At 40.1% G+C, this 15,490-nt stretch overlaps 1 protein-coding gene across 5 annotated transcripts in view; it reads right to left on the minus strand.

Annotated features, from left to right (window-relative positions):
* CSMD1 (CUB and Sushi multiple domains 1) overlaps positions 1–15,490 on the minus strand; it is a 2,004,702-nt gene that overhangs the window by 1,014,520 nt on the left and 974,692 nt on the right. The gene's annotated exons all lie outside the window — the stretch shown is intronic.

Here is a 15,490-nt window from a genome sequence, read left to right on the forward strand (position 1 = left end):
CTCTTGAAAATAAATAAAAATATAAACATTTTTTAAAAAAAATATAAAAAGAGACATTTTACAACCTATCAGCACTCTATCTGATCACCTCTCTGTACTTCTGCTCATAAAATGTCCATACTGGGTTCCTACCAAGGGCTGACACCTGTTTGTGTTCTTGCTTTCATCCCTGATCAAGTCCCTAAGCCAAGCATTAGCACTCTCTCCTCTCTCCAAATGATCATTTCCTTTTTTTATTGGACAACTGTTCTCAGCATATAGACATATTATAATTTCCCCAATTCAAAATTTTAAAGCAACTACCTCTTGATTCCACATCTACCTCCAGATTCCACATCCATCTCTAGTCCTATTTTTAAAAACCCCTTTCCCAGTAACACATTTCAAAAAATGTCTATAACTGCAAACTTTAATTTTTTGTCATCCTCTCTTGAACCCACTTGAGTCATGATTTTGTCCTTTCTGACCCACTGCAGCTGGGCTCTTCAGGTAGCAACACTGATAAATCCTACAGTCAGTTCTCCTGTCACACAAGCCCTCAACAACACTGGACTATTCTCCATTTTCTATTCCTTAAATTTGTTTTTCTCACTAGGCTTTTAAAACTATTCTTTTAGTCTTGAAATAATTGCAAATTCACAAAAGTTTGCAAAAATAGTACAGAGTGATCGCACCTACCCTTCTCAAAATTTCCACCAATGGTTACATCTTACATATATAGAACAATATCAAAAGTTTTTAAAATAGCACTGGTTCAATGTGTGCATATGATTTATTCCCTAGCTCTATGTATGTATGTATGTATGTATGTATGTATGTATGTATGTATCTATCTATCTATCTATCTATCTAATTAAAGTTTGTTTTTTTTGTTTGAAACAGAGTTAGCGTGAGTGGGGGAGGGGCAGACAGAGAGGGAGAGAGAGAATCCCAAGCAGACCCACACTGCCAGCACAGAGCCCCGCCCCAACTCACAAAACTGTGAGATCATGACCTGAGCCGAAACCAAGAGTCAGAAGCTTAACCAACTGAGCCTCCCGGGCGTCCCTCAGTAGTACTTTTATGAACTACTCTTCTCAGGCTTGCTTTGATCTTATTGGCCATTTATACTCAGCCCCACCTGGTTTCAAGTCACCCTCTGATCCATAGCATGATGCCTGCAGCTCCATCCTTGGACTTTGTTTCTTCCTGACTATATCCATTCCCTTATTGGTCTCATCCATGCTCAGTTACATGGATTTAAATACCATCTGTATGCTGAACGTTCTCAAATTTGTAGTTCCATTCCAGATCTCTCTTCTGAATTCAGTTTTATGTATCCAAGTCCCTACATGATACATCCATGTAGACGCCTAAACACATTCCAGACTTACTCCCAAGTCCTACTTCTGATCTTTCCCTTTCCAAGTCTGAAATTTCACAGTATTCTCCATGTCAAATAATGGCAGCTCCCCTCTCCCAGTGGCTTGGTAAAAAGACCATGGCATCACCCATCACTCTTCTATTTCTTTCATATCCATGAGCACGGTGTCCTAAAACCCGAGTGGCCCTTTCTTCAAACTACGTTCTTGATCCAACTGCATCCGGCAGCTTGCCCTGCCACTATCATGACAAATAACACCACCTCTCACTCTGTTACAATGGCTTCCTAACAGGTTCTCTGATTTTATCCTTTCCACCATATATTATTTTCTCAACACAGCAGCCAAGTAATCCTCTTAAATTCTACATGAGATGATGCCACTTCTCTTCCCAAAATCCTCTAGCTTCTTTCCATATTGCTCACAATAGAAGCTAGTGCCTATGTTAGGGACCACAGGACCCTCCAAGACCTTCTTCCTCCCACCTTGTCTCTGACCTGCTCTCTCCCACCTGCCACTGTCCAACGTGCTCTAGCCACACTCACCACTGTACTATCCCCCCATTCTAGCCCTGTATCTCAGGACTCAAGCCATGGACACTTCCTTGATCTGGACCACTCTCTTAATATTCTAGTAGGGTTTACTCTACCTCCATGAGGGGTCCAAAAATGTTCATTTTGCCAAATACATAATTTTCCCAGGATATAGGACTTCAGGTGCTAAAACCAGGACAGCTCTGGGCAAGCCAAACAGTTGGCCAGTACAGCTCTTTGTCAAATGTCACTTTCTTAGTGAGAATATCTCTGAGCACTTATTACAGTTAGATGTTATGTATCTGGTTTTACTAATCTCTTTATGTATTTATGCTATCTATCTCCAACCAAAAATGTAATTTCCATGGTGGTTGGGATTTTTCCTTATTTTTTTTTTCACTTTGTAGCCCCAGCTTCAGGAACTAATGTACACAAACTACAGTTTGTGGACCACATTTGGACCTGTTTTTGTAAATAAAGCTTTACTGGAACACAGTATTGCCTATTTGTTGAGGTAATGCCTATGGAAACTTTTCTGCACAATGACTGAATACAGTTCATACAAAGACAATATGGCTTGAAAAACATAAAATATTTACTATCTTACCCTTGATCGGTAGAGTTTACTGAACTTATTGGTAAGTGTGTCTGAAAACATGTATGTCCTTGATAACTAAATGTTTCTTTAAAGAATGAATGAATGGACACAAATAGTAAGCAGACATATTCTACTGGAAATCAAAGGACGATTAAGGCAACTCTGGGGCATCGTTCTAATGCTACTAAATTCTCAGCAAATTAAAAGCAAATACTAACATCAAAACTAGGAATAATTGTGGTGAAACTCCTGGCGGCGTGGAAATTTTTTCAGCAAGTGTGCAAGGCATAAACAACATTTTGAAAACTCTATCCTTAGGAAATAATTAAACAGAAGAAACAAAAGCAATGCTATATGTACAGAGACACTAATTATAGTATTATGTGCAGCCGTAAATGTTGGAAACACTCATTATGTTCAATTACAGGCAAAGAAATAACTATTAATTTGTATAATTTTGAGGATATTGAGAAGAAAATGCTATCAATTAAAACTGAAAGTTTATGGTATAATACTAATCTTACAAAGGAAAAACAAGAAAAGTAATCTGCTCTATGACTTTAGCCTTGAGAGTTCCCAGAGCTTGGGTTGGCCTCATTGGTCCCTACTTTCCCTCCATCCTGGATCTTCAGTGATAACATTTACAATAATAATAGTAATTATTGGTATTGAGCACTTTGAGATATTATTTAATCCTTGCCGGTATTGTGAGATTAAAAGTATTAGTCTAATTTAAAGGAATCGAAACCAGAGGCTTTGCAAGAAAATAGCTTGCCCAAGATGTCCCAGGTATTATACGGCAAAGCAGGATCTTGAGTGACAAAGTTCTTGCTGTTAGACACGTCTGTTACTACCTATCACAGTGAATGGCATTTCCTTGGAAATATATCTATATTGGTATTAGACAGTCAGCTCTACAACCCAATATGGTGCCTGTGATAAAATCACAGAAAAATAACTAAATTAATCCACAAAATTAAAAATAATTGGCATACAGGCACCTTATGATTATGCTTTAAACTTGTCACAAGATTGGATTTAATGAGATAATGTAAACATATTTTTAAAAAAGGTACTTAGCAGAAAGCTTGTGACATCATGAAATGCAAAACATGTAAGCCAGACTTACTACAATCTAATGTTGACATATATTTTCAATACTTCTTTTTTCCCCCAATTTTGGTAAGGTTTACTTTAGAGTTGTTTATTGCACAGTGTGCAAGAAAAGTGCTTAAAACAAAATTGTCTAAAGCCATTCAAACTTAATTTAGAGCCAGGTTCCTTCTGTGAAGATTGCCCCACTCAATCTTACTTTGTAATGCGTGGTCCTGACATGACAGATCATTTAAGATTCGTTTTATGTTATTTCTGTAACATAACTGATAAAAACACAGCTGTGTTTTAAATATCACAGAATTTATAGGCTCGCATAAAAAGCATGACTTCTCTCCCTTCTCCTCCCCTCCAGCTACATCTTCCCCAGCCTCTCTTTCTCCCTGGCATCACTAGCAGCGGAATGCCTGCAATTAAAAAACCTTGAGTGACATTTCGTGAAGCAGTGGCAAGTGACATATTGTCATTTCCAGTCACGTTATGTAAGGCTTATCAATTAAAGAAATTTTCAGCTTTAGACAGCTCTAAATGAAACACACGCATACATTATTTAGCCTGTTTTATTAAAGGCATTACTGAGATGGCTCCCGGTTCTTTATTTCATGGCATCCTTGCTTGCTAACTAGGATCCATCCTTCCAAAAAAAAAAAAAAAAAAGCAACTGCCCTGAAGTGGATAAAATCAGTCAACTCTTAAACAACAACAACAACAAAACAAAACAAAACAAAAACCCAGCTGTCACATCCTATATTCTTTAAAACCATCACATAATAGTGACAACGTGTTTTGACAAATTTAGGTGAATATTTATCTTAAATGCATGTGTTTAGACAGAAACAAGGTTAGAGCTTTATGGAAGCCTAGCTTTCAATAATGATTCATTTGCTATTACTTTTAATGGTTTACAGATCATGCTTTTCCACAACACAAAAGCAAACAACCTCCCTTTAGCTTCCCCCAAGGAGGAGGCATTCGGAGGCATGTGTAAGAAGCACCACGTGAGAACTGCCTATGGCAGCCATTGTCTCTGTAGCCTTGGACCAGAGTCTCTGCATGTCAGGGAATTCGATTCCTTATCCACAAACTATAAATATTCACCTCACAATTTTTGGACAGCATAACATAGTATATGTAAAGTTTATATTATGACACCTGCCCCAGAGGATTTTAATCTAAATAAAATGTTTAGCCATGCTATCTCAACTTCCTCATTGCTTTCTTTCTTATCTCATAGTTACCTAAAAAGATTCCATTGGCTAGAAATAGAAAATAAAGGAAGAATAATTATTGGCCAACCACCTCTCAAATGTTTTGTATCTTGCCTCAACTGCCTCCCAAGGTGGTTCTTCTTGGGGCCAGAGAACTTTCTCTGTGCACCAATATTGGGCCACTACTCGGGGGCACCTGCCAAGTCTTGCCTTTGTGCCCAAGGATGGGGGATTGTTGGGAGGGCAGATGAGGGGTGGGGTTCCGTGAAGGATCTAAAGCTGCAGGAAAGAAAGAAGAAAGAGGTATGGACCAACTTAATCCAAAGGAATTCTTCCCCTGGAGTAGGAAGCCCACTTGAGAAAACAGACCACTGTCTGCTTTGTTTTCTCTAAGGTTGACTTACTCTGTAAAGAAATAGCTTCAGCAAATCATATTTAGCCTTTGAAATAAAACGGGAGAAAGACCTTACAGCCAAACAGCCCTCTATGGGCTTAAAGCTCTCTTGAACTAAGCTTACACATCAATTTTTTTTCATTTGCTACACACGGTAGTCACTCCGGCAAGCAGTTTTAGTCAGTGTTTGGCTTAAATCATTTGTACACCCACAGAAAATACCGAGACCAGCAGCCACCTTTCCCTTCTGGCATCTGACTACCTTTATTTTTCTCTGTTCTGGGCACATGACCTCTGAATGGCCTATGGGGTCTGTGAGACACCTTCCTGTCCTGCACGTAGGAGGAGTAAGAGGAGAGCACTGAATGCGCCCCCTGTCGTCTCTACAGGGGGGAAATCAACTGACCTGTTAACGGTCCTGATAGCCCATCTCCAGACAAGCCATGTTCTCCCTGGCCCTTCCATTTTTCAGGGCTCAGGCACACAGTTCTCAAGAAGAAATGTTTGTTTAATTTAAATTCAAATATTTGTTTCCAGATGATAACTGAGATTCTTTTAAAGACGTTTATTTCTCTTGTAAATTGGAAGGGAATGGGCACGGCATCATAGGAGCAAATGGCATAAAATGCCTGGGTTCAGATTCTGCCTCTCCCAGTTAACCGCCGTGTGACCTCAGAAAAGTCACGTCTTGCCTTGGTGCCTGAGACTGTAAGAAACAAGACATAGAACTTGAACAGTGATCTTGAATATTAAATACAAGAATATATATAAGGCACATAAACAGGGCTTGTCATCTGGTAATTGATAGTGGTTTCACCACCATCATATCTTTTTCTTAAGCTTTGCAATTTTAGTGACCAAACTGAAATATCTATCATTGGATAACAAATGCTACTCTATTTGCTCCTTATTCAGATACTTTGAATTTGATTGATCATTCCCTTCAGAAAAAAAGAATCTAGAAAGGATTTACACCTGGACTATTGTTAAATCTATATATTCTATACCGTCATGCTAGGCATATGCATTTGTGTATCAACGGGCATGGTGTATGTGTAACATTGGTCTTGTCATTGCATCCTGACAGTGACAAGTAAAATATAATGACCTGTTTCTACATCGACTAAGCCTTCAGCAGCTACTTAATTTCCTCTTGGTCTGAGTCTCTGTTCATTCATTTTCTCTCATTAAATCAGCCTGAGACATTAAAAAAATATATTCCAAAGAATATCAACGATGCATTAAAAACCCTTTAAGCAGGGAGATCCTTAAGCAGGATCTCCCTGAGATCCTGGAGTTCACATGAATTTACTTTTAGATTGTTTGCCATGGGCTTCATTCACTTCGTTCCAAAATCTGAAGTTGTTTTCAAGACGGGAAGCAGGGTGGGGGGGGTGCGGAAATAGGATCGGTAATTATAATAATTAGAATTTACAGAATTTCACTATGCCAGGTCTTTGCTAAGCTTTTTTTTTTTTTTAATTTTGTTTTAACGTTTACTTATTATTGAGAGACAGACACAGAGCATGAACAGGGGAGGGGTAGAGAGAGGGGGACACAGAATCCAAAGCAGGCTTCAGGTTCTGAGCTGTCAGCACAGAGCCCGACGTGGAGCTTGAACCCACAAACCGCGAGATCATGACCTGAGCCGAAGTTGGTCGCTCAACCAACTGAGCCCCCCAGGCACCCCTTTGCTAAGCTTTTCACCTGGATTATCTCACTTAATCTTTACCACAGGCATGTGAAATAGGTATATTACACAGAGAAGGAGATTCAGAGCAGAGAGATAAAGTAAGTTTGGCCGAAGTCACAGCACACAAATGGTGAGTGGGATTTGCACCCAGGAAGCAAACACTACAGAGCCTATAAACATTTATGCGCTAAACACTTTGCAAGGTGCTTAGCGTATGTCATTGCATTTAACCCTCATACTAATACATTTTTTCAAAATACTTGGCATTTCCTATATATACTTCTATGTAGAGATTGGGTAAGTGGCCTCTGGAGCTAAGCTGCTGGGTCCAACCTCACCTGTAGTGCTCTGTCTTTGTGAACATCTCACTGTAGTACATACAATAGTTCACAGGTGGAGAAGAACTCTAAGAAAGGCATGTAATGTGCTTCCAGCAACATAGATCATGGGTGCTAGGCCCCGGAATTAAATCTAGTTCTTGCCCTCCCTAGAATGTGTCTTTTTTTTTTCTTGCATACTTTTTGAGTTGTACATGCACCAAAGAGCTTCCAATTCTTTGCTTACCCAACAGTTACCTTGCCCATTCTTTAAAGTTCCCCATACCCTTCAATCCTCAGACCCCAGCGTCATTTGTTCCAAAATAAGACAGTGTCTGAAATGAGATTCCTTTTGAGAAACCTTTTTGGATTAATCAAGAGCCAGCTCACTCTTATCTCTTGCCTAAACTAATTTTAAAAATAGACTCCACTTTCCGATACCATTCAGCTCAAATCTGTTTCAGCAAAATGGCTGAGAAGTTGAAGGAAGAATTCCAATCAGCCTATGACAGAGTATACTCAGACCCATTTTCTTATGAGTCCTTATCATAAACCTACATCTATATATTGAATCGACATCATAAGTGAAAATGAAACCCACTTAGTGCCAGAACTCCACATGCATTAACAATTGATGTGGAAGGGACAAAGAATACTAAAATTCCTCTGCCTGTGAAATCTGAGCCATTTGAAATAGTAGCTCCTAGCCTAAGAGGCGAATGAGAACTTGGAACGTGGCTGTTTCACACCGAGGTATGTTGTACCTGTAAAGTGCACACCAGGTTCTGAAGAATTGTATGAAAAAATGCAAAGTACTTCATTCATATTTTATATTGATTATGTGTTCAAATGGTCATCTTTGGACTATGTTGGGTTAAGAAAATGTATTATTAATTTTACCTGTTTCTTTTTACTTAATAAGTGTAGTTATTAGGAACTTTTAATTACATGGTGGGCTCAGGCTTCTGGGTTGCATCACATTTCTAGTGGAAAACACTGTTCTAAATCCTGAGAAATTGGCTATTATGAGGCAGGTGGCAGCTGAATGACCCCTTAAGCCCTGCCTGGGGGGTGACTATCATGGCCCCTGCCAGCTCCCTCACACATGGTGAGGATGCTTGGGGTTACAACCAGGCTCACCTCAAACAGGTGCATCTGTGGCATTTTCCCACACCATGTGCATTATTCTCCCTGAGAAGATGATGAATTATGAAAATAGTATCTTCCTTCAAAAAATGTTTCACTTGTATTTCCTTTCTTAGAAACCTCTCCATTTTCTCTATTGACATATGCCTGGAAAAATTATTTTTTTTTAGTTCGAGACAAACTTTTCAGTCACAAACTTCAAAAGGCACTCACCTACTTTGTGTGTGTGTGTGTGTGTGTGTGTGTGTGTGTGTGTTTGCATGTGCATACATGTGGACAGAGAGAGAGAAAATATATTTCAGCAGAAGCCAATAATATGCTTAAAATAATGAAACAATGCTTTAACAATTCTGGGAAGAGATGTTTTCCACATACAGTTTTATACTCAGCTATAATATCCATCCATGTGGATGCATAAAAGGACATTTGTGGGCACACTGAGGCTTAAGGGATTTTCCTCAGAAGAAACAGTTTTACACAGCTTATTTGGGGTGAAACAAGGAGAAAGGAAGACGCTGGATTAGGAAAGAGTGGGGTAGTGAAGAACAGCCCTAGGAGCCAGTGTAGAGCCCTCTTGAGGGACAGTATAGGGAGAGGGGAGAATGGGGTTGGGGAAATGAAGGCAACAGAGCTACTGACAGAGCGATGGAAGTCCAGGATTCTGGGGAAAGTAGCAACTAGACACTTCAGGAACAGTTGTATGTGGAACAAGAAGCAGTTGAGTTTAAGAGAAAGTCCGTGACCTTCAGAATGAAGAACAAAGTTTGTTCCTAGTAACAACCAGAAGAAGCGTAAAGTAGAAGACATGTGGATTGTAGTGACACAACTTAAGTTTTATTAATCCACAAGGGAAAGAAAAGATAATTCAAAATTTTAGGACCAATGGAAGGCAGTCATCGCATGAACGAGCCAGCCATTTACTGAATCTGTTTTTTCCTTCTTCCCGACTTTATAGCTGATCCAATTCCTAGCTTTCCTTCCAATTAAGTATGAACAGAATGGCTGTGTCTAATCAACACAAGGCACATGCAGGGACCTGCTCACACAGACTCCAGCACTGTCCTCCCTCTGCCAAATGGATGGAGACAAGGCTGGAAACTGGAAGTCAGATACAGAAGTCTGCAAATTACCACCAGTATCAGAACCAACTGCCAGTCAGAAACAATCATTTGGGGTTTAACATGAGCACACAATATTTGTGTTTAAGCCTGCTGATATGACATTAACTAAACAAGCTATACGAGATAGCCTTGGTCCAAATGTGAAACAGAAGTAATTATGGCATTATTATGAATAATTGAGGCTGAGAAAGAACTCATCTGAACTCTGAGCGGCACAGGGAGTGAGATATTGGATTTCAGAGGAGGCAGTCTAATTACAGACATAATACTTATGTGGAGAAAAATATTTACACAGTTATAATAATATGAATGTTGTTTATTGCTTTTCAGCCTTTGGACAAATTAAGAAGGACTTAATTAAGATTATAACATAAAATATAAATGTTAACAACTTTGATATTGCAAAAGTTCTATTACAGCCGAGAGAATACAGAAGGAGGAAATGATCAGAAGATACACCAGAAAGAGGGAGGCCAGCCTAATTATTCTCTGTCAATGCTGTGTCTCCCATAACCCCCATAAAGCCTCACCTGGTCTTTGACTTCTGGGTCTGGCCCTGTTTCTATCATTTTTGCACCTCAGAAACCAACTCTGGGAACAGATTGCAGTGACCACGAAGGGACCCTAAGACAGAGAGGACTTGGTGGGACTGAGGATGCTGGATCTGAGCCTCTACCAGCTCGCAAACGGGGGTGGACGGCCAGCCCAAAGCCAGAACCAGGATGCTCTTGAGATGCGGGCTTACACCTGAGCCAAAAGAGGCAGGCTCCAAAGAGCACCAATGAGCTGCCCCAGTTGCCTGCTACCGTCAACCAATCAGGACGAGGCCCTTCCAGCCAATCAGGATGAAGCACCTCCTCCCCCTTCCCTCTTTAACCTGTTGGGTGGGAGCTGGAATGCTCCCTACATAAGCTCCGCCCCTGCAGTATTTGGAGGGGCAAGCCAAGCTGCTGGGTGTTAGCTTTCTCTCTTTAGCTCAAGCTGTAGTCCCAGTAAAGCCTTGCCTGTGCCTTTGGGAGGGAGGGGGGAAAAAGGTATACTGTGTATTATTTATTTATTTTTTTTTGATTTCTAATGTTTATTTTAGAAAGAGAGAGAGGGCAGAGTGTGAGCGAGGGAGGGGTAGAGAGAGAGGGAGACACAGAATCTGAAGCAGGCTGCAGGCTCTGAGCTGTCAGCACAGAGCCCAACGTGGGGCTCGAACACATGAACCGTGAGATCATGACCTGAGCTGAAGTCGGACGCTCAACCGACTGAGCCACCCAGTGCCCCTGTGTTATTTAATTTTTTAAAGATAATATACATAAATCTAAAATTGGGATAAACAAGACACAGTAGATGGAAGTAATGGAAGTATGTTCATACTCAAAGCAAGATGTGAATTAAAAATAATAAAAGTTAAACAATAAAACTGATTAAGAACAGTATAAGAAGTTATAATGATAACAAAAAATAGTTAAATGGTATCAGAATATCTGTGGCACAAAAGTATGGTAGTTTCGATGGGCTGTTTCTTTTCACAGCAATCCCTTTACTATTGCTTTTTTTAAAAATTATGTGCATAGGCCACTTATATTAAATTTTAGTAAAAGTAGGATGATATATCAACTGTCTTGTTCTAATGTCTAAGTCATAAATTTACAACCTATGTCAGCACCATTTAAAACGTCCTTACCTTTATTACAAGAAAAATATTGCTTTCCCTGTCTACATTCAAGGTGATTAGAGATACAAACAGGTTCATGAATTTATGGACTTCGGCATATTTACAAATTGAAAGTGTATAACTATGACTTTTTGGAGAGTTTTTTCAAGTTTATTTTATTTACTTTTTGAGAGAGAGAGAGAGAAGGAGACGGAGAGAGAGAGAGAGAGAGAATATATCCCAAGCAGGCGCCATGCTGTTGGTGCAGAGCCCAATGGAGGGCTTGAAGTCACAAATGGTGAAATCATAACCTGAACTGAAATCACGAGTCGGCTGCTTAATCGACGGAGCCACTGAGGTGACCCTACAACTATGATCTTTAAATGCTTTTCTATAGCAGTTCACAGGAGTTGTGCACAAAATAGAGGCTAACCTATGAAGTGCAGACTACAAAACAAACAAACAAACGAACAAACAACAACGTTATTTAGGACAGCTTGTGATTGGGAATGTCCAGAGCTATGACTTCTAGGGATCTCTGCTCTGCAATGTTAAGAAGTATTTTGTGAAGCACTTTGCAAATACAAAGTGTTCTGTCATTGGAAGCATTAAGGCGCATCACAGCTGATGTTTGGGGAAGCAAGAGAATGCATCTCTGGCTGGAGTGGACTAGTGTTTGCTTGGAGCTGGCTTATTTCAAATAGCATATGCCTGATGCAACTGTCCTACAGTTTATGCTTTGCACAAACTATCCTAATCTCTTCCAGGCCCAGCCAGAGCTCATGTCCCCAAATGTCCCTTATGTCTACATATTCCCTTTGTGGTTGGATTCCTAGATTTAGGCAGCTGGTGTAAGTTCACACTGATACTTAAAAAATGAAGTCCAGAGTCAGAGAGTTGCAGGGTCTAAAGAGAGGTGGGAAAGGAGGGACTTACCCACCTCATTCTGGACTCACATGACATAAGGATCACTTCTACCTGAGGGTTCTTCGGATCAGATCATTGTTTCTTAAGAAGGAGCATTTTCTGAATGCAGCTCCTTACCTACTTCCTTTCTACCTTCTTGTATGATCATGCCATAAATCTGGAGACAACTTCTGGTCGTTCAGTTTGCATTCAAGAAGAATCCCTCCTCTTTTGGATTTCATACTCTGTGGCCCTCCAGGGTCCTGGGGACCTAAGTAATTTGTCATATAACCTGGGCCCTCATGTTCTAGTCTATTTTATTTAATAAAACAGTAGGGGAAGCCGAAAGCAAATTGAGAAGGCACTCCAATCCTGAGCTGAGAGCATCTGTTATTGGATCTCTGAGTTCCCTTTTATATTTCTCCTCTAAATGCCCACCGTAGCTGAACACACAGGAACAGCAAATCTTTGCAAAGATTCCAGGAGCAACAGGCAATAATGAAATAGAATTAAAGAAGATCTAGACATTAAGTTGAAAACTCTAGGATAAATGAACAAGACTGATCTATGATAGCTTCAGAAGAACAATATCTAAAGTCTCATCCTGAGGAGAGGTCAGTTTGATGCTGGGCTCCCATTCAGAGGAAGAGCTGGCTGGCCTCCCATTTTATTATGTATTGATTTTATTAAATAGATGATTCTATCATTTTTACTTAAAGAGTATCACGTGACTCTAGAAATGATACACACCTTTAAGTGCCATTGTTCAGGTTAAAGGCTGCCACTTGGAGTTCTATATACATTTTTCAACACCAGCGAAAAGTCATTGTAATGGGATCATAGTGGTGTTACCGTTAACATCGCTATCAATCCTCCAGCAATTCCCAGAACTAAATAACTAGAATGTTGGGGAAGCAGAAAATATACTCATTTAATTTTTATAAATTATCTAAACCCACTTTCCTGAAATTCATTTATGTCTCTCCTAGATATGCCACATCTACACATTTATAAGAATTAGATCATTGATTTCTTTTTCCTTATGATTCAGTTATCCAATTCAATGACAAACTGTGATGCAGCCTTCAAACTCGTTTCATAAAATAATTATATCTAATTTAATGCCCTTTGAAATGCTACTAGCCCAAGCACTGGGAAAAGCAAAATGTAAGCAAAATGCAATAATCTGTAATAGAGGAGAAAAAAAATTTATCCTGATAAAAGCATCTTAATATTGGTGGAATTTAATAAATTGGCGACAGAATAAGAATGGTTATGAGCTTACAGTTATATTAACTTTGACTTTAAAAAGGCTTATAATTGTGGAATTAGTAAGGACCCTTCAGTTAAGAAGAAAACTCCTTGGGGGAGTGTGGGCAAGAAACAAGCTATCACGGCAACTGCTAATATTTATTTTTGCATTTCCAAACAAATATTAATTATTTGCTTCTCAACATGTTTCTATACCTCTATTAAGTTCTTGAATGGGAGAAACAGGTAGAGCGGTGAGGGGAAATAGCTGTAGACTACGCTAAATTTTAAGGTAGAGAGGAATCAAGGATATAGTTACGACGTTTGTATGACTAGAGACTATCACCAGGGAGGAGTTCAAGAAAAAATATTAAGACATTATGTTTAGATATAAAGTAGCAACAAAATAAATGCTACAGACAAAAGGACTTTTTTAAAAAGCAGTCTCAAAAGAGGCTGCAATGTAAGGAATGACAGAAATTTGGACGTGAGTGTGAACTTGAAAACTTAGTATTACGGCCATAGGGGAGATAAACATAGCAGGATAAAAGAGCAAAATTGTGGAATTAAGCATGGAGTGGTATGTCGGGAAGGAATTCTTTGGGAAAACCACCCTGGTTTTTAGGGTTTACCAATTTCTGTGGCACAAACTGCCCCCCCCCCCCCGCCCCAGCCATGGTATGAGGAATGCAGAGCAAAAGAGATGATACAGTCAGTGGCTTTGAGAAAAGCCAGCACCAGTCAGCCCTGACACAACATCACATGTGGGGAGAAACGCTTTAAGTCTGTGTCTGAGAACACGGACAGATGGCATTTACAGTCCAGTTAAGCCAGGGTTATCATGAGGCACGTTGGCAGCCATGTTGAAGAGTTGGCTCTCCATTCCTCTGGAATCACTGATGGGGTCTGGCTGAGAGAGAAAGGGGTGAGGAAGATGTGTTTCTTGGAAAGAAGGAGTAGCGAGTAGAATGTCTGATGGAGGCTGAGATTCTGTGCATGGAGCTCATTTAGCCAACTTGAAGTGGGTCTGGGTGAAAAGAAAACAAGAAAGCTAACTGGAACAGTGTAGTAGGACAGGGAACAGAGGTTAGTAAAAGACAGTGAGAAAGGAAAAAGCTGGCATACAGGGAATAATAGAACAAAGCTGGAGTAGCTCCAATGTTTCTCCAGAGTGGATGGGAACAATGGTGGGGACAAGGAAGAAAGCATATATTTAGGAGATCCAAGTGGTATCCTTAAATGGGATCCATTAGTTGAGGAGAACTGGTGAAAAAAGAAGGGAAATGGGACAAAGGTCTGGATTTTGAGTATGTCGCTCTTTTGACAAGATGGAAAATAACAGCCCTAAGAAGAAAGAGAGAGTAAGAGAGACAACAGACTTCAGAAACACACATTGAAATAAGCATGTCCAGAGGAAAAACAGACACTTGGAACAGATAACTTTCCTGGTGGAATTTTCTCTAGGGAAGAGGAAGAATTTGCTAAACCTGAACGCCATCAGCTACGAGCTAGAACACCTTGAGCAAGTCACATTCCTTAACCTTGGACCCCTCAGCCACAAAATGAGTCTTTAATAAAGTAACTATTTGAGACGATGAAACGTGGAAAGTCATGCCTGGTCCATCATAAGCCATCGGTAGGTACTAGCTCCCAGCAGGAGTGAGGTAACTGTGGCAGCAATATGCCATCATCCCATAATTAGCATCAGGGAGATCTTAGGAGACCACAATATTTAACAGAAAAAAATTTTTTAAAGAGGGGCGCCTGTCTGGCTCAGTTGGTTGAGCTTCTGACTTTGGCTCAGGTCATGATCTCACGCTCTATGCGTTCGAGCCCCGTGTCGGGCTCTGGGCTGACAGCTCAGAGCCTGAAGCCTGCTTCGGATTCTGTGTCTCCCTCTCTCTCTGACCCTCCCCCGTTCATGCTCTGTCTCTCTCTGTCTGAAAAATAAGTAAACATTAACATTTTTTTTTTAATTTTTAAAGAAAGCGTTCATTAAATAGCAGAGGCTAAACTATAAGCATTCCGATGATAACTGAACGCTGCCCTACGCGACTTGTAGCCGACGCTGTGAATTTGGACTCAGGCTGGAGAGCACGGGTTAGAAGCCAGACTTGGGTGAATCTTCAGACGTCACATGCAAACTGTCCCTGGAACCTTTTGAAAACAAAAATTCTGTTTCTTCATCTGTTAAATGAGCGTCT

Source organism: Panthera pardus, unplaced genomic scaffold (assembly GCF_024362965.1).
Source record: "Panthera pardus isolate Hobbes unplaced genomic scaffold, ASM2436296v1 HiC_scaffold_13, whole genome shotgun sequence".
Taxonomy (NCBI): domain Eukaryota; kingdom Metazoa; phylum Chordata; class Mammalia; order Carnivora; family Felidae; genus Panthera; species Panthera pardus.